At 43.5% G+C, this 18,908-nt stretch overlaps 1 protein-coding gene across 5 annotated transcripts in view; it reads left to right on the top strand.

Moving 5' to 3' along the window:
• Positions 1-18,908, top strand: part of Nhsl1 (NHS-like 1) — a 216,228-nt gene that overhangs the window by 54,766 nt on the left and 142,554 nt on the right. The window contains exon 1 of one of the 5 annotated variants that reach the window (XM_006512691.4): positions 5,228-18,080. The exons of the other annotated variants lie outside the window; for them this stretch is intronic. The gene's annotated coding sequence lies outside the window, so the exon portion shown is untranslated. Of the gene's footprint in view, positions 1-5,227; positions 18,081-18,908 lie in introns of those variants that run through there. 5 annotated transcript variants of the gene reach the window in all.

An 18,908-nucleotide genomic window follows, 5' to 3' on the forward strand; every position in this document is an offset into this window, starting at 1 on the left:
ACTGGATATAAGGGCAGGCCGTTATCCATGCTGGGAAGGCAGATTCATGGCTTTGCGGTGAATCTGTAGAGTTTCCAGGCCTCCCCTGGCTGTGTTCTCCTCCTGAAGCAGTTCTTAGGCCCACATTGCCTCCCCAGCTGTCCTGGCTGTCCACCTCCATTCCAAGTTAATGAGACAGAAGGAAGGCCTTTGCCTGGATTTGTCAGCAGGGGGACGTGGCTCATCATTGGGCACCGAGGCACTGTATTTCCTATCTGTGGTGGCCATCCCAGGAGTGCTGTGCTCACAGTTTACAGTACTCAGTGATTCTTACTGTGGGGAAAGCCAGGAAGCTAGATGACGGCATCTTAAACTCCACCTCAACCAGAAACAAGGAAAACTTTCTCAGGATGAGACTTGAAACATATGCTGGGTCTTGTAAGCTTTGCACCAACAAAAGCTAGTGTTTTGGCCTGTGTTGAGTTCAACAGGAACTGTCAGCCCCACCGATACAGCTTACTATACTTACTGATAGCAGGCTCCATTTAAAGGTATAGTGATGTCTCCAGATTCACTGTGAATTTACTTCTGACTGCACTGGCTATCAGTTTTTTGTTTTTGTTTTTTTTTTTTCTTTTTCTTTTTTGTATTGTTTTTTCTGTATAGTCCTAGCTGTCCTGGAACTCACTCTGTAGACCAGGCTGGCCTCGAACTCAGAAATCTGCCTCTCTCTGCCTCCTGAGTGCTGGGATTAAAGGCGTGCGCCACCACGCCCGGCTTGGCTATCAGTTTTAATGAATGCAGGTATAAACCTAGGTTACTTCTTGTGAGGACATGAATGCCCTTTGGCCTGGTAAATACTGAAAGTAGTGTCTCTGAACCCTCCTTTAAAGTAGGTATCCCTTTCAAGCAAGTGGCTTCTAAATACAACTAATTAGCAAGGAAGATTTATTTTAAATAATTTATATTTAGTTCTGTTTAGACACCACAAACCAACTCTTTGATATGTAGCTCTTTATTTTTGAGACAGGGAGTCCCAGTGCAGTCAAGGTTCATCTTAAAGTCATGATTGCCTTGATTCGCCGTCCTAATTGCTGGGATTACAGGCATGTCCCACCTTGTCTGGCTGGCAGCCCTGTGTGATGCGTTTTTGAAGTTCACAAATAAAAGGTAAATGCTACTGTGTGAGGCTAAAAGGGACAGTGATTGGAAGGTAAATATCATCCATCTACCTGTCCACCCACCCATCCATCCACCCACCCACCCATCCATCCATCCATCCACCCACCCATCCACCTGTCCATCCACCCACCCACCCATTCATCCATCCATCCATCCATCCATCCATCCATCCATCATCCATCCACCCATCCATCCATCCATCCATCCATCCATCCATCCATCCATCCATCCATCCACTCTGTGTGAAAATGTTCAGCATTATGTGCTGGGGATGTAGCTCCGTGGGTGAGCTCAAGGGTAGCATGTCCCTTCATAGTCCCCTTTGCAAAGGTAACATCTTTTTACTCTAGCATGTATCTTTCTAGATTTTCTTCTGTGCATTTGTATTTACCCATGGAAATTATCTGTAGACCCGCATATACAATGATGCTATGTGTCATATAATGCTCTGCTTTTACTAGAACAATTTACCTTGAAGACCATTGTTTACTGATATGTCTATACTTATTTTAAGAACACTTCTCTTTGTTGTTAAACTTAAAATTTAACTACACCATTCTCCTTTCTCCTTCTAACAATCCTCATATGTCCCACACCTTGTTCTCTCTGTTCATGGCCTTATTTCTTTAACTGTTGCCACATGTATATGCTCTTATACTTATTCATTATTTTAAACTGTTCTAGGTTATGAGCACACATTTTGTCCCCTTTGCAAAGCACTTAGTTTGTTGCCATTGCTGCTGTTCATGTACGTAATTTGCATATAGTTTCCTGGGCTTCTGAAAGCCATCATTTTTTATACATGCCTAATATCTTCTAATACCTGTCAAGGATCATGGAGGAGGACTGTGGTATTGAAGGAAATATTATCATGTGAATGTCTTTCCCAGGTTCCACGTTTCTTCTCTTCTAGAAAGGAGGTTTCAGCTCATCTCTATTGTGTCTTGTTTATTTTTAAGTTTGTTTTTTATTACATTTATGTATTATGTGTGTGGGTGTGTGCATACAATGGCCTATGTGTGGAGGTGGCATTTGGAAGAGGACGGCTTGTAGAAGTGGCATTTTCCTTCTACCACGAGGATTCTGGGGATTGATCTGATCTTATCAAAAGGTGACAAGTTTCCTTTTCTGCTGAGCCATTTTCCTTGTCCTGTATTATATATTTGATGGAATAAGTTCTGGGTCGTTCATTCATTTTTTTTTTTTTTTACTTTATTTATTTGTAGAATTTGGACTACAGTGGCATTTGAAGGACAATTCGGCTTGGGTTTTGGCCCAGTCACCCTTTTCAAAAAGTAACTGCAGTTTCTTGGGCATAAAGGCAGATTAGGAGTTTTCTAAGGAAATGTTAACTAGACAAAGTACAAATGAGACTTTCAGTGTAGAGAATGCCTGTTTCAGAGAGACGGCCAACTTTTTTGAGTTCGTTTCATTGAAGCATACATGAAAATTCCAACTTTTTAAACAATATATGGAACTTGAAAATTAGCTATTTTTTGTAAGGTCAAAATTTTCTACATCTGTGCATTAACAGTTTTTTTGTTTTGTGTTTTGTTTGTTTAGATTTTTGGTGTTAAGATGGAAGCCTTCAGACTGCTTTGTTGTTGAAAACTGGCTTCTTTTATCTCAGACATGGCTTGGTAGGAAAAACATGCCATTCAAAGCAGTTTTCATGACTTTCTGATGGGCAGACATGTTAGTGCCTTTCAAACAAGCTAAAGCCCCATTTAAGAAGCTTTCTTTTCTCCTGAGCTAAAATATGTGCTTACACAAAGCATTTTCTCTGCCTGGAGTCCCCTTTGTTGGGCTTCAGTGTTGTGGAGCCATGTGCCCTGCTGGGCGGTCCTGCTGCGTTCTGTGGCTAGACAGTGAAGGAGGCTTAGGGGGTGGAAGATCAGCTTCTCCATGCCTTAGGAAAGCAGAGGCCCTCTGGTTAGGATGCTTGGGAAAGCCACAGCAGCTCCCAGGAGGACCTACCTCCTAGGTCTAGAGGAGGCATCCTCTGTCCTCTTGCCAGATACGGTTGGCATCTGCTTTGTGTGATGTTGGGACTGGTTTCAGAGGATTATGAAAGGCATTACAGACTTTCCATCTGGACTCCTAAATATGTTCCCTTTGAGTAGCTGTCCTGGGGCAGCTTAGCCTTTAACTCTAACGCTGGCAGGGTGGGGAGAGGCCAGCCAGAGCCTCCACCTGCAGTGGTGGCCAGCACGGATGCTGCAGGTGTCACACCAGCTTCCCTCCAGCTTTTGTTCTAATGCTTGCTCTTGCTTTCTTTCATGCCAACCAACTTGTTTTTTCAAGTTGTTTTTCCCAAGCTTTGATGCACAGTAGAAGAAAAACAAAAAAACAAAACAACAACAACAAAAAAAAAAACCCAAAAACCTTAGAGCGTCAGGATTTTAACCCTGGCAGTTGTCATATCACTTTCAACTCTGCTTCAGAGGAGGTTGCCCAATATTGAGTCTGCAAACTCAGAAGCTGTGCTGTAGGATTTGTGTCCCCTTTTGTTGATGAACTAGGGAAGTGGCTTGCCATCAGCTTTGTTTCAGTGCCGAACTGTATGAATAATTCTGTTTTCCTCCTTTCTTGTATGTTTGTTTACATTTAAAATATATTTATATTTCACTTATACATAGAAATATTTAGGTCTATTTGGAAATAATTTAGGTTTATTTAGAAATAATCTTCAGAGCACTGGAGTCAGGCTCTGGAGTGAGGGAAACTGACTACCATTGTTCTTTATGTTAGGCTCTGACTTGCACTTAATGAATGAATAAATGAATGTATTACTTAGCACTTGTGAATGTCACGCATGTTAGCTTCTAGAGGTACAAAGGATGAGATGGGAAAGAGTTAAAGAAGAGGGATCCCTTCAGCAGTGTAGAGCATTGTATAAAGAGACGGGTAGTAATGGATGCCTGGGGCACTTGCTCCTACAGGAGATTCTCCTCTCAGAGCTCATGAAAGCACAGGAGTGACTAAGCCAAATGCAAGCTGGGCAGAACCCCACCAGTCACAAAAGTTACAGGGGCAATAAGTGGCATGGTGTGGGCTGGGGACACAGAGGCTAGGGACACTGGGCTAAGTGGTTGGCATGCAGGGATCTGTGAAATGGACTGAACTTTTACCTTGGAGGGCCTTGTAGAACACATGAGAGACATGGTGCTAGCCTTCAGTCAGGCTCGCTCTCTCTCTTTCTCTCATATATATACATATATATATATATATATATATATATATATATATATATATATATATATATATATGGAATTTATTGGAATGAGTTACAGGCTACAGTCCAACTACTTCAACAATGGCTAACTATGAATAGAAAGTTCAAGAATCTAGTTGTTGCTTGGTCCCACAAGGCCAAGTGTCCCAGGTGTTCCTCTCTGTGTGCTGGAATTCTGACAAAGGAGGCTCCACTGCCAGTGAGCTATGGATGTGCTTGCAAGGCTGGGGCAAGCAGGCACAGAGAAGAACCTTCCTTCTTCCATGTCCTTAGATAGGCTTCCAACAGAAGGTGTAGCCCAGACTAAAGATGTGTCTTCTATAACCTCAAGATCTGGATTAAGCCGGGTGGTGGTGGTGCACGCCTTTAATCCCAGCACTCGGGAGGCAGAGGCAGGTGGATTTCTGAATTCGAGGCCAGCCTGGTCTACAAGTGAGTTCCAGGACAGCCAGGGTTATACAGAGAAACCCTGTCTTGGGAGAAAAAAAAAAAAAAAAAGGCTGTGGACTTAAGTGCAAACTAGGAGAGCATCTAGCCTAAGAGTTTTAGGATGTTATAGAATTGTTGTGAGAACATATTTTGATTGCAAAGCATGTAAAGGACATGCAAAGCTGTTTTTCTGGGGAAGATACCCAGATGAAGTGTGTGGAGATAGAGTTTATTTGGTCCTTGACGCCATGAGACTGGATGTTACAATGGACCTCAGCATCTCTTGGCTTGGATGGTGAGCCTCTAAAGCATTGAGAAGGCCTTCCCTACTTTTTGATAAAACATTCTGGAAAATAGTTCAGCATTTTTACTTAAAATTGACAATGGACTCATGTGACCTAGAAGATTGTCTCTTTGTAGCTGAGATGAAAATAATGTGCATTCATAGTTGCATTATGTGTAATTTCTCCTAATTGAGAGAATCTGGAAAGCACTCAAATGTCTTTCTGTGTTTGAAGAAATTATGGCTTATTCACATCCAGAATAATTAACACTCACTAATAAAAAGGTACAAACTGTGGTGCATAAAACACCTTGGAAGAATCCTAAGGAAAGAGTGGTAGGTGAAGCCAGTCTCCAATTAAAGTGCACCTTATAATTCCATTTGTATGACATTCTTGGAGGAATGTAGATGTAGAGGTAGAGGTGAGGTTAGTGTCTGGGGAACTAGGGATGGGATGGGATCTAAAGGAAGAACACGATGGAGTCTTGCTGCTAGATTGTGTTGATTTTGGTGATAGTTCCACAAGGGATGCGATGAACACACACACACACACACACACACACACACACACACACACACGCACCCCCCCCCACACACACACCAATTTATTTATGTATTATTGGTAAACTAAGTAAAAAGTATGAATTGCTCCATTGCCAATTTCTTGATTTTTGCTTAATACTTTGGTCTAGTAGAAAATCATGCATAGGACTTTCTGTATATTTCTAAGTCAATGATTTCTTTAACACTTCTATATATTTTAATTATCTCTTGGCATGTGCACGCGTGTATGTATGTGTGAGCATGCATGTATATAAGAGAGACTGCGAGCACACCCCTCACATGTGGAGGTCAGAAGACAACTTTCAGGAGTTGGTTCTTCCCTTCCACTCTGGGTTCTGGTAAACTCAGGTCATTTCAAGGCAAGTTCCTTGTCTAGTCAAGGTTTCTATTCCTGCACAAACATCATGACCAAGAAACAAGTTGGGGAGGAAAGGGATTATTCGGCTTACACTTCCATACTGCTGTTCATCACCAAAGGAAGTCAGGACTGGAACTCAAGCAGGTCAGAAAGCAGGAGCTGATGCAGAGGCCATGGAGGGATGTTCTTTACTGGCTTGCCTCCCTTCAGCTGCTCTTCGTGACCCCTTCATGCCTTCAAAACCAGTACCACCTGGGTGACCCTTACCTATTACCAAATCCCGCTGCAGCAGGACTACAAACTTGTCTATCTCTGGAACACAGCCTCTTTGTGCTTTCAGAAAACACTTCCCAGAAGATGTCACCTCAATGATGCTGGTCTCTTCTTAATCACTGCTAATTTCTTAGCTCCAGCTAACCAGCATCAATAGTCCCAGTAATGCCAAGTTTTTGCTTTAGTAGTTCTGGTATCTTGTTAATCACAGCTGATTCTTCAGCCCCAACTAACCAGAACCACAGACTCTTCACAATCAAAACAGAGATGGCCCTGAAAAGAGTCTTTAATTTTCCCTCTGAAATTTCACAAACCAGACCTCCATTTTCTGCACTGTTCTCAACATTATCTTCCAAGCTCCTACACAACATCTGACAGAACTCTTAACATCGAATGAATCTTCAAGCCCAAAGTTTCAAAGTCCTTCCACAGTCCTCCCCAAAACATGGTCAGGTTGTCACAGGAATACCCCACTTCTGGTACCAATTTGTCTTAGTCAAGGTTTTCTATTCCTGCACAAACATCATGACCAAGAAACAAGTTGGGGAGGAAAGGGTTTATTCGGCTTACACTTCCATACTGCTGTTCATCACCAAAGGAAGTCAGGACTGGAACTCAAGCAGGTCAGAAAGCAGGAGCTGATGCAGAGGCCATGGAGGGATGTTCTTTACTGGCTTGCCTCCCTTGGCTTGCTCAGCCTGCTCTCTTATAGAACCCAAGACTACCAGCCCAGAGATGGTTCCACCCACAAGGGGCCTTTCCCCCTTGATCACTAATTGAGAAGATGCCTTACAGCGGGATCTCATGGAGGCATTTCCTCAACTGAAGCTCCTTTCTGTGTGGTAACTCCAGCTGTGTCAAGTTGACACAAAACTAGCCAGTACAATTATTTCAAAGCAACAAGATTAAAAAACAAGCGATACTTTTTTTTTTCCTTGAGACAGGGCTTCTCTGTGTAAACCTGGCTGTCCTGGGACTCACTTTATAGGCCAGAATGGCCTCGAACTCAGAAATCTGCCTGCCTCTGCCTCCCAAGTGCTGGGATCAAAGGTGTGCCCCACCATGCCCGCCTGGCAAGCGATACTTTTTCATTGTATTTCTAAAATTCTTAACTCTTGGGTATCATCTTTCAATACATGCAGATGTATTTGTGTAGTCCTAAGAAATCATGATGCCCTTCTTGTGCTTTGTTGGCCCTTTTTAGTGGAAATGTTACACATTTCTAGTTCCTTCCTTAACCTTCATTTCTGTCTGCCTTTGAAAACTAATAAGTTTCAGTGATTCTGTCATATTTAAGAAGAAAGTGCCTGCATTTGACATTAGTTGGTATCTCTGATTTATTTGCCCAGGGGTGATCTTATGTAAACACTTCCTCTCCCAGGCTCCTGCCTGCTTGTCAGAGGCGGCAGAGCAATAGCAGTCCAGCTTGCTCACGGTGCTCCGAGGCCCACGGACCGTTAAAGGGCTTCCCATGGACTGCCAAGAATGTTGTCCATATCCTGAGTGATCTAGTGGTTTAGCTTGGGATTTGGTACATAAAACCAGAGACCATAACTGAACAGGTCCTTAGGATAACAATGCAAAGCCACCCAGCAGGGCTGGGGTGTGAGAGGCCCTGAATCCACCCTCAGCACCGCGAAGAGAGGATGCCCTGCAATCCTGGTGAACATTCCTTAGGAAAACCTTTGGGTTAATGTGACTTAAATTGGCCTATTCTGTATTTGCTCCTTGTAATGAATTTGAATTCTTTTTTTTGTGCGGTTTTTCTTGAGAAGTATTCCAGGGCATACACCCAAAACCAACCAAACAATAACAGCAAAAAACCAAACCAAACTGGATGAAAACAAACCAAAAACACCAACAAAACCCTTTGTCTTCTAATGTGTCATTCAAACATAGAAAATGGTGATTATGAATGACTGAGAGATGCAGGCAGCCCTTTCCAAATAGATTTGTACCCTGACATTCAGTGGTACTCCCAAACATGTCACATTATAGGAAGATGATATGTCCATTTTTGAGTGACAAATTTTCAGAATAATTTGAAATATTGGAAATTAGGTTTTTTTAAAACAGAATTTCCCTTCTCACAGATTAAAGCTGGTGATCCTTGTAATTACCAAACGTTTAGTTTTAATGAGGCTATTAGGAACCAAGTGTCTACATCTTGTTTACTAAGTTCAAGGTAAGACAATTTTAAGTGAAATTTGATTTTTAAAGAGTGCCAAATGGGGCTGGAGAGATGGCTCAGCGGTTAAGAGCACTGACTGCTCTTCCGAAGGGTCCTGAGTTCAAATCCTAGCATCACCCCCGTAATGAGATCTGATACCCTCTTCTGGTGCTTCGGAAGACAGGTACAGTGTATTTACAAGCCAAATGATTTTATTCCATTTATTTTACAGTAATACGATATACACATGTTTTATGGTCAGTGAAGTAAGGATGGTAGTTGATTTTACTTAGCAATATTTATTTATACATAATATCTACTTATGTACCTGCTTACTCAGGGAGTCTGGTTATATCTGGTTATATAGCCCAGGTTGCTCCTTAAACCTATGATCTCTTCTGTTTTAGACTGCTGAATTCTGGGATTACAGGCACCTGCCATCACACTAAGAGCTGGTGTCCCCTTTCCCTCCAGAAATATAAATATGGCACTGGAGAGATAGCTCAGTGGCTAAGAACCCTGTCTGTTCCTATAGAGGACCTGGGTTCAATTCACAGATGTCCATCACTTCAGTTCTGGGTGACCTGGCTTAGCCTCTTTTGGCCTCCATACATAAAATAAAATTAGTGGCATCCGAGATGGATCAGTGGATAAAGGTGACTTTTGTTAAATCCCCTAGGGCCTGCTTGTAGACGAGGGAATCAGCTTTCTCTCTCTCTCTCTCTTTCTTTCTTTCTTTCTTTCTTTCTTTCTTTCTTTCTTTCTTTCTTTCTTTCTTTTAAAAAAAGATTTATTTATTATTATTCGTAAGTACACTGTAGCTGTCTTCAGACACACCAGAAGAGGGTGTCAGATCTCATTATGGGTGGTTGTGAGCGGCCATGTGGTTGGTGGGATTTGAACTTAGGACCTTTGAAAAAGCAATCAGTGCTCTTACCCTTTGAGCCATCTCTCCAGACCCAGAGAATCAGCTTTCTTAAGTTATCCTCTGTCTTCTATATGTCCACCTTAATGTGCACACACATGCACATAATAAGTGTAATTTAAAATAAGCAAGGAGTGAAAGGAGAAGTGTAAATGTTTAAAGGCAGTTGGAGAGTTCTTTGTTTTTGTTACTCTGCCACCAAGAACCTGGCAAGCCCGTGTAGCACCGCCGCTAGATCCCGCATCTCTTTCTGTAGGCATTGCTTAACTTGAACGGAAAGGAATTGGGCTCAGCTCAGTTGCTTCACTGTGTTTTAATCTTCCGAGGATCCTGGATTCTCTTGGCACCTCCTGCTGAGAACCGCATGCAGGCAGTGCTGGAAATTTACTTTCTGGTCCCTTCTTACAGACACTAACCTGACCCAAGCAGAGGCCTTCCCTTGAGATCAGATTGGCCCTAGCTGAATGTTTGACATTTGATAATCTCCAGGCATTCAGTGAGAAACTAGAGGTTTCTCAAGTATCTAGGTTACACAGTTGGGTAGATAAGCCAATTCTAATTTTCCTACAGCATGATTTCTGAATATGTTATAGAAGAAAAAATACTCCAGGTATACTCCAGGTATAGATTAACATAAAATACTATGTTGTTTAAAATTTGTCTGGGGGAAAAAAAAAAGGCCTAAGATTCATACTATTCCAGATCCGAGGCCATACTGTATGCTGGTATGGTATAGTGGCAGATGCATCTCACCTTTACAGCGGATGTTGGCCACAGACTTCAGGTGGCTTACTAATGGTCCAAGAAAGAACTAGAGGGAAAGCCAGGCCATGAGCTCAGGCTGTAGACGCCTCCTTTACAGGCAAATGGTTGAGAGCAAAGGAGTGACCTGAATTAAAAAGCAATGTGTATCCAGTCATTGACTGTAATTTCATCTTCGTCATGGTGCATGGAGTGCAAGTGCCATTCAGCCACCTCGCGCTGCAAAGAGGAAGAGAAAACAGGCGCCGTTTTCCTCTGGTTGGTCGATCATCCCTGAGAGCATGGTGGAGAGAGGGCCCCTCGAAGCACTTAGGAGAAATTTTAGCAACACTGAATATGATATCACATGCATCTGCCATTGGGAATTTTCAACAAAATTTGCACTAATGAAGGCAGGCCACTGGCACCACTAACGTGTGAGCAGCCCTTAGGCTGGTGCATCTCATCCATAATATATATTTTGTAGTTTGTTTTTTTTTTTTTTGTCCAGCATTGGGACTCTAATAAGTGGTTAAAAAGAGAAATGGAAATGGTTCAGTGTTGGGGATCAAACCCGGGGCCACATGCTTGCTAGGCAAGTGCTGAACCTTGGGGCCGCACAGCAGCCTTCTGAAATGGGAGTTTCCTGGGTGGTGGGTGAACCCTTTCTCTCACTGCCCTAACTCTGAGGTAAGGAAAAGTTAAAGGGAAGTCCTGTTTATAGCTTTTCATATTCGTTGTTCAGACAAAACCATACCAATTTAGAGAGAGTAATCGGTTCTTTAGGGACGCACACGGTTGTGTAATTAGCACAGTGAGAAAGCTGTAAGCTATGCTAGTCTGGGATGCAGTTTTCCCAATTCAGGCCACCAAAATTATTTTCCTAGTCAGTGTATTCCAAGAAATTTTGATGTTCACTAAGGCAAACATAAATGCTGTGGGTTTTTTCTTTTAAATAAAAAGCAGGAATATGAAAACTATTGAAACTGTGTGTATGTGCGCGCGTGCGCATGTGTGTGTAGGTATGTGTGTGCATAGGTGTGTGTGTGTGTGTGTGTGTGTGTATAAGGGAAGGAAAGCAGAGGACAGCATTGGGTGTTGTTCCCAGGTGCTGTCTGATAGGTTATTTCTCTGCTGGTGAAATGAGCCAGTTCAAGCCAGAGTAGATTATATTACATGCACATCTGTTGGGAAGCTGCTCCTCGGGTGAGTTCACTGGCCCCAAAGACCAAGGCCAAGGAAGTCACCATGGGGAGAGAGAAGTGGGGAGGGAGAAGAGAAAGAGAGAAAGGGTTCGCACACATGTGCTCAGAGAGAGAAGAGAAAGGAGAGAAAGAGCAAGAGGGAGAGACAGAAATGTTTGGATTATATAGGGAAAGGCCTCTTGGGGAAGGTCAGCTGGCAAGTTCACGGTTGGGGGTAGGATGTGCTGGGAAGACTGAGGGATGCTGGGAGAACCTGGAGGCCAGGTCTGCTTTAATATGTAACATATACACCTCAATTCCTTGTCTGGGGTGTGAAGCCAAACGCTCTCTGTCCACCTTGGCTTTTGAGACAGGGTCTCTCCACTTGCCTGGAGTTGGCCTTGTAGGTTTGAGTTGGCTGGCTCTTGGGCCCCTGGCATCTGCAGGTTTCTGCTTCTCCATGTTTCTGCTTCTCCAGTGCTGGGGTTACAAGGTTGTAGTAACACCTGAGTTTTAAAATGTAGTTCTGGGCACACTGCTGACTGAGTTATCTTATCATCCAACCCCTAGTTTTTTGAAAGCAGCAGCAGCAGCAGTCTGCATTACAAGATGACCTGTATCCCTGCTGCCTGGCTACCAATTGCCAACTTAAAATTGTAATAACCCCAAATAACTTATACTTTTCTAAGATGTCCACCAAAGAGGGGCATCACTCCTGGGAACTTCTGTTCATGACTTCATTGTGTCGACTTGCTTTTTAGAAGTGGGAGTTTTGTCTTCTGGTTTCTCTGAGCTCACAGGGTGTAGTAAATGAGTAGGTAGGTGGTGAGGGGCACAGATCGTACTCTGGGAATTTGGGCCAAGAGTCTAAGGAGTGTTTTGAAGATGACATTTACATTGATTTGTGAATACAAAGACACTCTCATGCCAGGTGAAAACTTGCATGTCCCTTTTTGGATTGTGTGTGGGGTGCTGTTTTGTGCATAGTCTGGGGATCATGGTAAATACTTCTGTGAAATGATTGTTATTGGGGTTTCTCTTAGAGACGCTTAACCATTCAATATTATTGACAGGACAGCTTGGCAGCTGTCTGGAGGATGCTCTGTAGAGACAGAAAGGCACATATTTGATAGAGACATTCTTGGCTTGTCACTTCCAGTATTTCCTGAAGGTCAGATGAGGTCAGTTGTGTGCCAGATCTTGGAAGTCTATGAGCTACCATGTGACCTTCTAGTGTATTTCCTTTGTCTAAACTTGTTGAAGCTGATGCTGTTATTTTTAGCCTACAAACGCTGGAGAATTGCATCAGGACAGATAGTATTGTTAATCCTGCCACTCACCAGAAAAAACAACTCCATTGTTTTGGGTCAAATTTAAAGCAAGCTTTAATTAAATATTTAAATACTGATCAAGAGATGGTCAGGACCATTCCCTGGAGTTTCGGCTAGAATGGCCTCAAGCCACTTGTTGCAGGGGTTTATAAGGACAAACCTAGAGGCCACCATACTTTCCCATGAGGCTTTGTTATTTCTGAAGAAGTACAGTTTCCAGCATTTCAGGAAGTTATCTGGTTCCTTACAGGTTAGTTTTTGGACACTACATTATGTCTGTTCTCCTTGGTCTGTTTGATGTCATCCTTGGTTTAATGGCTTGGAGAAGAGAAGCCCACTGTAATAACATCACAGGGAGAGTCAGGGAGAGGTGGGTGGAACCCTCACAAAATGCCTTCTCTACTACTCAGGTCCTTTCCTTTAGTTGCCATGGACGGCATAGAGTAAGAACATTCAAAGAGAATATGAGAGTGAGGTGACCCGTGCTGGCTCTCAGCGTCCCTTTGCTGATAGCTGATGAAAACTTCAGACACGGGCACTAGACGTGTTTGTTCAATAGATGCCAGGACTTCTGTACTAAACCCAGGACATTCGTGCAGAATCTGCCTGAGTTGCAGAGTGCTTGCCTAACATAGTGAAGCCCTGGGTTTGATCCCTAGCACCACATAAACTGGGTGTGGTTGTATAGCACTCTGGAGGCGAAGGCAGGAGGATCAGAAGTTCAATGGAAGGTTGATGAGATTGTTCAGTAGATGAAGGAAGACACTTAGTGCCGAACATGATAGAGTATAAATAAATGGACTTTCTGAAAAAAAAGCAAAACCAAAAATACTAAATATTAAAAACCTCAAGATTAATGTTACTAACAAGTCCAGACAAGCTGGAAATATGTGGAGCCCTTTCTCCAAACAATCAAAAAGTGACTGTCTGCAGTGTATGTTTTATTCTCTGATTGCAAGGTGCAATATAAGGAGCGCTTTACATTGGTAGGCCACCAATGTAAAGCCTTAAGATAGACTTCCTGTCGGGCGTGGTGGCACACGCCTTTAATCCCAGCACTTGGGAGGCAGAGGCAGGCGAATTTCTGAGTTCGAGGCCAGCCTCGTCTACAGAGTAAGTTCCAGGACAGCCAGGGCTACACAGAGAAACCCTGTCTCGAAAAAAGCCAAAAAAAAAAAAAAAAGATAGATTTCCTGTGAAGTTCAGACAAGGCAGGATGAATTCGCTGCAGCTACTGCCTCTAGGGACTGTCCCAAAGGATTTCGGTCATCTGACACATTGCAGCTTTGAGGGGGGAGTGCCCCGCCCACCCAAGCCTCAGTTGAATGTGGGTGAGAAATGGAGGTGAATTTCAAACGTAACACAGCTTTGTTAACTAACTTCCCAGGAACAGCTCTGCTGTTAATTGTGGCAAACAGCCTGGGATGTCTTTGTGGTACTGTGGATTCTTTCAAGGTCTTTGGCGATCCTGCCAAGCGGGATCACCCCTTCATAATTGTAAGCATCTTACTAAATGAAACACTTGGTTCCTTTATATAGTTTTAACTGTGTCACAACAGCTTGGCACCCCATTTCAACCCTCAAAATTATATTTTATTTTGTTTTGTTTTCTTCATATAATCCTTTCAGCCTAATCTATTTTTAGATTTTAGAAGTGCTTTGTATGTATTGGATGGAAAAACCTTAATTTAAAAAATTACTCCCTATGACCCTGAGGGCCTCCCATTGTACTTTAACAATAGTGGAGACACTACATTGTTTATTCTGACTGTCTAGTGCTGGTGGTTAGGGAACTTTAGCAGCACATCTCGGCGAGCCTCAAGGGTGGCAGTTTAAGTCCTTCATTATTACAGTTGCTGGCACAAAGTGCTCCGGGCTTATCCCACTGGCCAGACAGGAGAGGAATCCAGACCTCCAGCCTTCTCTTTAAGCCTCCAAGAACTGTCTGTCCATCCCTTCAGTACCAGGTTGCCTGATGATGGTCAGATCAGTACTGAGGAAATGCCTTTCCAGCCAAGTTGTGTAAGACTTGCAGAGGGAAAGATGCTTCATCATGGCTACTTTTTCTTTCTCGTTTCTGCTCACTGCCCCCTTTCCTTCTTCTCCTTAGTGTCAAGGGAAAGAATAGTGATCAAAGCGAAGGGATCCAGAAACAACACCGTGCTACAGGAAAGAGGAGAAAATTAGGCTCTGTTGGAGCATCTCTGCCTGTCCTTCATAGTTCTCTTCCCAGACCCAGGGGGATCCATTTCCACAATGGCAGTTTTATGATGCAAACTGGAGCCTCAAAATCCCTAACAGAAAACTTGAAGGATAAGTTTTTCATTGCACTCTGCTCAGTAGTCTGCACTACTTTGTGGTTTGAGCACAACGATCTGTTGGTCCAGTGTGTATTTTATATACTACCTGCCAGCCACTTAGCAGCCACTTCGATTATCAGTTTAATTGTATATTGCTTGCGTTTAAACCAGTTTTATTTTACATAAGAATGGCTCCAAAGTGCAAGAATATTGATGCCAATATACACGAATGAAACTATAAAGAGATCCTCTTAAATGAGGTGACAAAACACAATACTTTTAGAGACGAGAGGAGCAGAAAAAAAGAGATAACCTCATAAAACCCTCACTGGAATAAACTGCTTTATTTCTTTTTTTAGTATACTTTGCTGTTACTCTTTTATCACTTTTGATCTATTACTGGGCATTGTTCATAGATTAAATTTTGCCATAGGTATATGTGTCTAGGGGATTACATGGGCTCAGTACCCGCTACGGTTTCAGATAGCTACCAACATTGTGGAGGATGGTGACTATAGTATCTAGATCCTGTAACACACATGCAAAGATGGAGCCAGGAGCAACCAAGAGCTTTACCAGACTCTGGGCCCCTCATTTTCTTTCTCTCTCTCTTTCTCTCTTCCTCTCTTTCTCTCTTTCTCTCTTTCTCTCTTTCTCTCTTTCCTTCCCTTCCCTTCCCTTCCCTTCCCTTCCCTTCCCTTCCCTTCCCTTCCCTTCCCTTCCCTTCCCTTCCCCCCTTCCCTTCCACTTCCCTTCCCTTCCTTCTTTCTTTTAAAGATTTATTTATTTTATGTGTATAAGTGTACTGTAGCTCTCTTTAGACACATCAGAAGAGGACATCAGATCTCATTGCAGATGGTTGTGAGCCACCATCTTACTGGGAATTGAACTCAGGACCTCTGGAAAAGCAGTCAGTGCTCTCAACCTCAGAGCCATCTCTCCAGCCTCACTTTCTATTTTTCTAATCAGGGTACCTCCCCCTCCCCCTCAACAGTCCCTCAGCCCTGCCCTGTCTTTGTACAGGACCACTTTTACTCTATTTGTATGTATAGCCATGTCTTGTGAAAATTAAAACATCCTTACAAGAGAAACTTCTTTTTATAATCTAGTCCAGTACATTCTACTTTGTTGAAATTGGTTCTTAAAATTTTTAATATTTTTAAATTTTTAACTATTCCCATCTTTTTGTGACAACCTAGTAGGCTTTTTTGTTTGTTTGTTTGTTTGTTTGTTTGTTTTTTGACAAAAATGTGCACATATAATGATTTAAATAATTGTTTAGCAAGCACAGATAAGATTTACAAGCCTGTGAGCAATCTCTGCCCTGTGTCCCACGATAAAGTTGGTGTGGCACATGGGCAACTTTTTACTTTGTGAAGTTAGGACTTTCTAAGTTTACTTCCCAAGGCTCAAGAAATGTTGAATTGGTGGGTAGGTGCACAAGGACTTAGCTCTAGTGTAAGTAGCCACCTAGTGGCAGCTGTCTGCATCTGACCAGGGTCCTGTGTTGAGTGAAGTCCTCTGATTTCTCCTCTGAGAAAGGCCATCTGTGACTTACAGGGCTTGCCTGGCAGCTTGGGGACGCGTCCCAACCCCTCCATATAGTCTTTCCTTTGTTGATGGGTGGGCTCCATTGCTGTACTTCCCTAACAATTACTGTCTATTGTCTTCATCTTCCGCGGAGAGGTGCTTTCAGCTCTGGCTGCCGCTCCTTAGGATTCCAAGCACTTGGCATTGGGCCCACACATCTGTAGAGTTACAAGCTCCTGAGGTAACTATGCATGGCCGTGGTTTACAAATACCAACACAGACTAGCACCCTAGGATCAAAGCATTCAAGGAAAATGTGCCAGTGTCCCACCTTGCTCCTCAGAAGAGGTAAGAAAGGACTTTTCCCCCCTCAGGGCCAGGGAGATTGAGAAGTCCGGGGAGCTGGCATCCGAGTTGGCCACGGAAAGTGAAGCTGTCAGGGTTTTGGCTCTGTTTAGCTCCATCCTCCCAAACACTTTGATGGTCTCCCAGCCAGCTCTGAAATAGCTGTGAATAGGAATCTGATTGTTGCGTGCCATGAAAGACCAAACAAACTGGCAATTTAGAGAAGTCTTTGTGTCACCCCTCCCTTGCAGCACCCACTTTCTCCACCCCCCCCCCAATAATTAATGTGATCAAATAACCCCCCTCATGTTTAGAAGCCCGAGATCAGCATATCAAAGGGTGGGAAGGGCCTGGCAATCCTTACCAAACTCGCTCTGAGGGAAACAAAACTTATTTGCATAGGAAGAGACTTCTCTCTCTTTGCCTACAGCTGAGGAGTTTCCCCATAACTCCCTGTTTTGGGAGAAAATTGGCCAATTCCCTTTTTGATTCAGTCATTTCCTGAAGGTAATTCCCGAGAGTTGAAGCTCTGGGTCCAAATCCCCTCCGAGGTGGGAATGAATTGACAAGTGGAAGCCCCGGCAGTTTACTAATTCATAACTCTACCCCCTCCTTCTTCGTGTTGCTAAACACTATAATCTGTGACCTGAAAGGAAGAACACTACCAGCAAGTAAATATTGAAAAGGCCCTATGAAGTATAATGTGTGTGAATTGTGCCTGGGGAGCCCGTCTGCTGGGATGAAGTTCTCATCTGCTAATGAAAGTGAGGCGGTGGTTTTACAGGAGGTTGAAAGGAAATACTTTTAAAGTGCTAAGGGCTGGAGTTTAGTGTGTGAGTATTCCGTGTGACTGAGCGCGCACTGTTGTGAATGAATGAACTCTGTGCCACCGAGGACCACTGGGAACCCTGAGAGGAAGTGGAAGCATGACTCACGGATGTGCTTGAACTGTGTATCAAGGTGTGTGTGTGTGTGTGTGTGTGTGTGCGCGCGCACGCGTGCTAACTTCAGAGCCAGATCTGAAGCCTGGTAGGAAGAAAGACCTTGGATCATAGCAAGGAGAGGGCTCCTGGCTTACAGCGCTAGGCTACTACCCACATCTGAGGACAGCGGCCCAGTCTCTTCTGTGCAGTCTCGGGCGTGCATCGCCTGTCCGGAGGATTCACATCACCCTCAAGACTCAGCCAGGCTGGATGTCACTCACGGTGGCTTTGTTCTAAAGGCCTCCAGATGAGATTTATCTAGGCATCTGGTAAGTGAAACTTTTAAGTTTTACAATTTGAACCAAGCTGCTTAAATGGAGCGAGGGATTTGGCTAGAGAAGCCCATGGAGAAGACAACACGCAGTGCGCATCCATTGGTAGCGAAAGTGGGGGCCACTGGGGACCTTTGGCCTCTGTCTCTCGCAGCATGAGTGCCGGGGCTTCCAGAGAAAGGCTCATGATTGTCTGGAGGCAAAAGCTTTTCTCCAAAACTCGTGGAAAGGAAACAGCTCCTTGCTCTCTTGCTTTATACGCTGTAGTGTATTTAGAAAATGTTCAGAGCAGCCTACTAAAACATCCGTGTTATCTGCCTGCCTGCCCCGCCCCATGTTTAGCGCTGCCTATGTGTTTCTACAGTGCTGATATTAAGGAGTTCCTTGGGTGCTACAGTTACCATTCAGTTATTTCTTTCTCTCAGGATAGATTGACAGGCCTATTTCTAAGTTACCTATGTCATTTTTTAAAAGGTGGTCATCTGGTTGAGTTTTGAGACAGTGTCTTATGTGTCACGGGCTGCAGCAAGCCCGTCAAGTAGTCACTGGTAGGCTCTGATCTGTGTCTGCCTGCAGAGTGTTGGGATCACAGGCATGTACCACCATGCCCAGTTTTTGGTCCTGTTTACGGGGTACTGGGGACTGAACCCAGGGACTTGTGCATGCTGCACAGAATTCTACCAACCATGTTATGTCCTTAGCTTACTTTGTTTTATGTTTTAACAGAGGGTTTTACTGTTTTCTTTCTTTAAAAATTTTTTTTTCTTGATTTTTCGAGACAAGGTTTCTCTGTGTAGCCCTGGATGTCCTGAAACTCACTCTGTA

This window comes from Mus musculus, chromosome 10, assembly GCF_000001635.26.
Source record: "Mus musculus strain C57BL/6J chromosome 10, GRCm38.p6 C57BL/6J".
Classification (NCBI taxonomy): domain Eukaryota; kingdom Metazoa; phylum Chordata; class Mammalia; order Rodentia; family Muridae; genus Mus; species Mus musculus.